Below are 6,781 nucleotides of genomic sequence, written 5' to 3'. Positions count from 1 at the left end.
TGCCGTTATGAGTTATTCATATTAAAATCTTACCATGTATGACAGAATGAAAGGTGTTATCCTTGCTTGTTTATGGATCTTGCCTCTGAATTATTAAATTGAGTGGGTTAGTGCAATGTTGGTTCCATATGCTGCTAATGTGTCGTTATCAGATATTCCGTGTTAAAAAGACAAATAAATCACAATAAAAGCGAAAAGATGCCTATGTTCTTTCCACAGCGTGCGGGGCAGCCTGACCCCGATCAGCACGGCCAAAACACCAGAGTGAAGTTGCGGGGAGGTTTACAATGTTTTACAATGTTTATTATTTAATGTCCCTTGTCTGGTCTGAAATAAAGTTCAACATTGGATATAAAAATCGGAATAAATATAATTTTGTGTGTTACATGATTATATACATCTATATCACATTCATGTATGTGTGTTCCTTCCAGCACAATCTAGTCAGTTGTATGCTCGCTGAATAAAACCATCCTTAAGTTGTACATCATTTATAAATCTTGCTTAAACAAATTTAATTTTGTGAAATTCTACAATTAGATAACCCCACCATTACAGACCGATCTCATTCCACTCTCTGGTTATTGGGAAGACCAGACCCCGTTTATTGTGGAGAAACAACTCCATAGGAAAAAAGAAAATAAGCACAAAAACTTGAAGTAACATTTCAGGGCTAGAGCAACTGTAATCTTCATATTGCTATTATTTTCCCAAATAGTGCAGATGTGAACAGTGTGATTACATGAATGTGATTAGATGAATGAATTACAGAGTGTGTGGAATACAAAATCAACTCAAACACAGCATATGAGCCATTAAAAAGAACTGATTTTAAAAACATTAAAAAAGAAAATTACCAGAGGCAAAATTTATAAACATTTTTTTCTTTAACAAGAATTAAGAGAATTATGAACTAACATAATTATGAATCTAACCCTATGTCACACACAACAACTTCCCCGCAACGTTGATTACCCTGCGAGTCTGGTCGGGTCGGCTTGGTTCCAGTTTACACTAAATCTACTCAAACACAGCCTATGAACCATTTAAAAATAAATTATTTAAAAACATTTAAAAAAAACCCACTATTACCAGAGTCAAATTGTATTCTTGACAAGAATGAACAGAGGTGAGAACTAACAGAATTACTCCTAAGATCCTATAACTGTGCTATAAGATTACATTGGATTACATTGCGAGTCGGGTCGGGTCGGGTCGGTGGGATCAGGTTACTAAAATGGGCGGATGGAGAAAAACGCCCAGGATTCCCTCCGTAGCTACTACACGTCACCCATTGTATTCCGCAGGAGTGGCCCATCTTGCTCCGCTATAAGATCTTTGGTTCTCGCTGCTCCTGGCTTCACCTTCGTGACGTCGGGGCCTGGGGAGGGAGGCGGGACCTGTTCCCATTGGCCTCTTACGCTGCCTGTCAGTGGGGGGCGGGATCCGGTTGCCGGTCACATGATACGTGTCGGTACGTCACCATGGTCGAAGGGAGCTCAGCGCCTGGGAGCTTTTTCTTTCGTCACCTTATGCTATATAGTGGCTCGCCACTGCTGTACACATTGTTGTGCTATTGATGTGTTCAGTGTAAGGTCTGCAGTAGTGCATGGATTATCTATCCACCAATGGGTATTGCAGTAGGTGTTGCATTGTCTGGGTCACTCTGTGTACCACAGTTGCAGCTTGTTGTACCCTTGATGTAGCCCCATTTGTGCATTGTCACCCTTGACCACCCGACCCCGGTTCGTAGTCGGTTGAGACATCTCCAGTTCAGCCAGTGTTCATCAGCACCTGGTGGTAAGCCCTCTGCTGCTGGTATGTGCCCATCTTGATTGAAATAGGGACAGTGCCAAGTCTGTTCTTCCACATCTGGAGGCGAGCTTCAGTTGGTGTTGTTTCCAATGGGGTGATGCTGGTTCGGAAGCTCTTACAGGATTTTAACCACCAAGGAGGGGCACATGGTTGTGTAATGGGTGTCAATCGTCTGTCAGTTGTTTCAGATGCTCTGTCCTACTTGCAACAGCTCTCCTGATGTCTGGGGGAGCGATGCCAGCCAGAGAATGGGCAGTGGAGGACAATTCTCTGGAAGCTTTTAAGAGAGAGATAGATAGAGCTCTTAAAGATAGCAGATAGCAGAAGGGATATGGAGAGAAGGCAGGAATGGGGTACCGATTGTGGATGATCATAGAAATGGCTATTGTCTAGCCAGAGAATTGGCAGTGGAGGACAATTCTCTGGAGGCTTTGTCCGTAGATTGGAGCCAAGCAGCAATGCTAGGGCAGGCGTATTCTGCAGCAGAGAAGCGGAGTGCTAAGGCTGTAGTACGTACTGTTGTTGGGTTGGTACCCTGTTTGGTGGTGGTGAGTTTGTTCAATATGTTGTCGCGGGTGCCCACCTTTGCTTTAGGTTTTTCCACATGTGCTTGAATGTTAAGCAGCGGTCGAGTGTGACTCCAAGGTAGACTGGGTTTGGGCAATGTGTTAGTGGGAGTCCGGACCATATGACGTGTAGTTGATGGTTACCCTCTTGGTTTGTCAGGTGGAATGCACAGACCTGTGTTTTGGATGGGTTGGCACGCAGCTGGTTTTCCTCACAATATGAATATAAGCCGGTGAGTGCCTCTGTCAGCGTTGTCTCAACATCTTGGAACTGTGTACCCTGTGCTGTTATACAGAGATCATCTGCATTGAAGAAAAGCTTAGTTACCAAGTCAGTTGGCTGGTCATTGGTGTAGATGATGTACAGGATCGGTACCAGAACACTTCCTTGAGGGAGGCCGTTCTTCCGTCATCGCCATCTTCTGCATTTCCCTCCTTTCTCGACAAAGAACCTTTGATTTTGGAGCATTGTTTGTATTAGCTCGGTTAGATGCAGATCTTTTGTCATCTCAAGGATCCTGTAGAGGAGTCGTTTGTGGTTGATAGTGTCATATGCTGCTGACAAATCAACAAACACTGCTCCCGTGATTTGCCCTTGTTCAAAGCCATGTTCGATATGTTGCGTTCGATTGAGGAGCTGGCTTGTTGTGGACATGCCTGGGTGGAATCCTGCCTGTTCTGGTATTAGGTTCATCTACATATGGAGCAAGGCAGTTGAGGACGAGTATCTCAAATAGTTTGTAGGTGTGGCAGAGTAGAGAGATGGGTCTATAACTCTTCGCCTCTGAGGGGTCCTTCCCTGGCTTCAGTAGTGCGATTACTTGAATCTGGCGCCAAAGCTTTGGGATGGTCAGATTGGCGGAGCATGAGTTGTAGAAATTTAGAAGCCACTCTCGTGTCTGATCCAAAGTGCTTGATTTGCTCAGTGGATATGTCATCTATCCCGTCTGCTTTCCCATCTTTAAGAGTTGCGATACCGGCCTCTAGCTCTCCTGTTGTGAGTTTATGAAGTATTTTAGGCTGTGGGCCGAGGAGCTTTATTCTGCAGTTTCATGACCCAAGTCACCAAACTACATGAAATGTTCACATATTGTGTAAAAAAATATATATAAATCACCCCTGAAACTCGATATGAAGAAGACTTGCACATTTTTATTAAATTAGAAAAAAACCTGAACATTTTCGGGTAATTTTTAGTCCAATCAAAGCACGTTTAACATTGAGTTGTCTGCCAGTTGGCCAATCACACGCTTTGTTTCAGGCTAGCACACAAAATGGCTAAGGGGGCTTCACAGATGCCTGTTTTACTGGAGATTCCAATTTGTTGTTCTGTGGATTAAATGTTGTGGAAACTTGCAGCAGGTAATTGTATTTAGTGGGAAAAGCATTAAAAAGGCTGAAGAAAGTGCTGCAAAGTGGATTGAAGTAGCGGTCGTTTCAGAACCCCGACAACGGGGAAAAAACGGAGGGATATCGATCGCTATTTATAGGCTTCCATTGCAGTGAGAAATGGTCAGATATCCCTCCGTTTTTTCCCGTTGTCAGGGGTCTGAAACAACCGCTACAGACGGCACTATGTACAGCCTCTCCCCTCCCCCCACCCCTGCCCGCCCGCGGAGATGATCAGCGGCTTCGTGTTTGCGAATCGGCCACTTTTTAATTGAGACCGCGGCTTCACTTTACCGCGAGTACCTATGTCCCGCGATCGGAGCACTTTTTCCCGGTAAGTTTTCGCAGGCAGCTCCGAGATTAGCTGTTAAAGACTTATTACTCTACAACAGGCTGGCATTAGTGACAATGTGTTTGGATACATATAGTTTAGGCCCTCAATTTCATGAATGAATGAAGTAAGTGAATGAATGAAGTAAGTGAATGAATGAATGAATTTATTCACATTATGAAATGGTGCAATTAAATTAATTAAACTCCATACAGATAGATTTTCATAAATTCAGACTTTAGATCTTACCTTTTAGTTAGAGTTGGTCCCTGGCTGTCTAAATCTTTGTGTTCCAGGACCTCAGCAGGGACTTTGCTTTCAAGGCTTTCTTGCACTTCAATCTATTTCACAGCACTTTCTTCAGCCTTATTAATGCTTTTCCCACTAAATACAATTACCTGCTGCAGGTTTCCACAACATTTAATCCACAGAACAACAAATTGGAATCTCCAGTAAAACAGGCATCTGTGAAGCCTCCTTAGCCATTTTGTGTGCTAGCCTGAAACAAAGCGTGTGATTGGCCAACTGGCAGACAACTCAATGTTAAACATGCTTTGATTGGACTAAAAATTACCAGAAAATTTACCGGTTTTTCTCTAATTTAATAAAAATGTGCAAGTCTTCTTCATATCGAGTTTCAGGGGTGATTTATATAAATTGTTTACACAATATGTGAACATTTCATGTAGTTTGGTGACTTGGGTCACGAAATCCCATTTTTAGACACAATTTTGATGCTCGACCCACAGCCTATTTATGGTGTATTTAGTGCAATCTAGTTTTAGCTTCTTGGTAGAGGTTGATGTCCAGATGGCCTTTAGTTGATAATATGTCTGAGGTTTTGCAGAAGGAGCTAGGTCCTGCTGCAAATGCATGCTTGGGATTGGTTGGGAAATGATGGGTTACAATAATGTTGCGAACTATGTTGCATGGTCTTGGTGCCGTTACTTGTGATTGGTCAAGGAGAAGAGCCTTGTCCAAACTGTTTACTTTACCTTGTATAATATTTCTTTACTTAATAGAATTGTTTCTCACTAAGTAGCGATGTTATAAAACCTACCTTCAGCGGCGCTGCAGATCTGCCACTGACTGTGTGTGTGTGTGACTCCGGAGCCTTTGAGGTGGGGGCTGGATTAAAATGCAGGTTTGTATTGCTTGTCGGAGAGGGATTTCCTCGGGCTGCTGGTTGAAGAAGAAAAATCGATCGAACTTCCGTTCCCGTTTTTTAAAATTGCTGGACAATTTAATCGAGGGATTAAAGTAAAAGGCGATGTCTAACACCCTCAACGCCTTCAACATCACGGATCACAATATCAGGACAAAACAAATGGCTTTGGAAGGAGTAGGAGGGGGACCCACAGCCCCATTCATATCAACGGATCGATGGTTGAAAGGGTCAAGAGCTTCAAATTCCTGGACATGCACATCTCTGAAGATCTTTCCTGGTCCGAGAACACTAATGCAATTATCAAGAAAGCTCATCAGCGCCTCTACTTCGTGAGAAGATTAAGGAGAGTCGGTTTGTCAAGGAAGACTCTCCCTAACTTCTACAGGTGCTCAGTAGAGAGCATGCTGACCGGTTGCATCGTGGCTTGGTTCGGCAACTTCAGCGCCCTGGAGAGGAAAAGACTATAAAAAGTAGTAAACACTGCCCAGTCCGGATGACCCTGTTGGACAGAGGAAATATTCGCTGAGAGTATTAAAGAACAGTTTGCTTCAACACACCTAAAGACGGTATAATTTGACATTTTCAACATTATTTGAATGAGCGGAGGAGGCCCTTGGCTTGCCTTAGCTGGTTTATTTGTTCATAGACAGGTTAGGTAGTGGGCCTGGGGGGCAATTTTACTTGCCATACGCCCGGCGGCCCTCGGTAAACAATGAGGGGGAAGTTAACGCTTTATTTGGGGAAGTGTTTTTGGGGAGGGGGTCAGGGTTCGTTAATGTTCAATGTTTTCCAGAGCTGCCAGACCTTTTATTTTTTATATTGTTTCATTTCACCATGGTGTGACTTTGTTTTTCTTAGCTGAATATGTCAGGACTTAACAATGTAAAGCAGGACGATATGAGTAAGATAACGTTGGTCTCATGGAATGTACGTGGCCTTGGGCATCCAATTAAGCGGGGTAAAGTGTTTGCGCATTTGAAATCTTTATCTTCAGACATAATATTTCTCCAAGAGACCCATATCAAAGCTACAGAGCAGAGGCGATTAAGAGCTAATTGGATCTCTCAAGTTTATCAGTCGCCTTTTACATCCAAGGCTAGAGGTGTAGCTATTCTTTTTCGTAAGAATATCCCATTTCAACTTGTTTCAATGGTTACAGACCCAAATGGCAGATATATTATGATTACTGGAAATATTAATTCACTCCCTATCACACTACTGAATATATACGGTCCAAACATTGATGATCCAAATTATTTCCGCAAAATGTTTGATTTAATTCCAGACCTCAACACCACCAATTTGATAATGGGCGGAGATTTTAATTGTTACCTTGACGCACATCTTGACAGGCTCTCCACCCGCAACCCACCTGCAATTACATCTGTTCAAACATTAAACAACCTGATTAAGTCTAGAAACATTGTTGATATCTGGAGGATACAACATCCAACGGACAAAGACTACTCATTTTTTTCTCATGTCCACAAATCATACACAAGAATTGATTAT

This window comes from Leucoraja erinacea, unplaced genomic scaffold (genome assembly GCF_028641065.1).
Source record: "Leucoraja erinacea ecotype New England unplaced genomic scaffold, Leri_hhj_1 Leri_73S, whole genome shotgun sequence".
NCBI classification, from domain to species: Eukaryota; Metazoa; Chordata; class Chondrichthyes; order Rajiformes; family Rajidae; genus Leucoraja; species Leucoraja erinaceus.
This window is presented reverse-complemented; position numbering follows the sequence as displayed.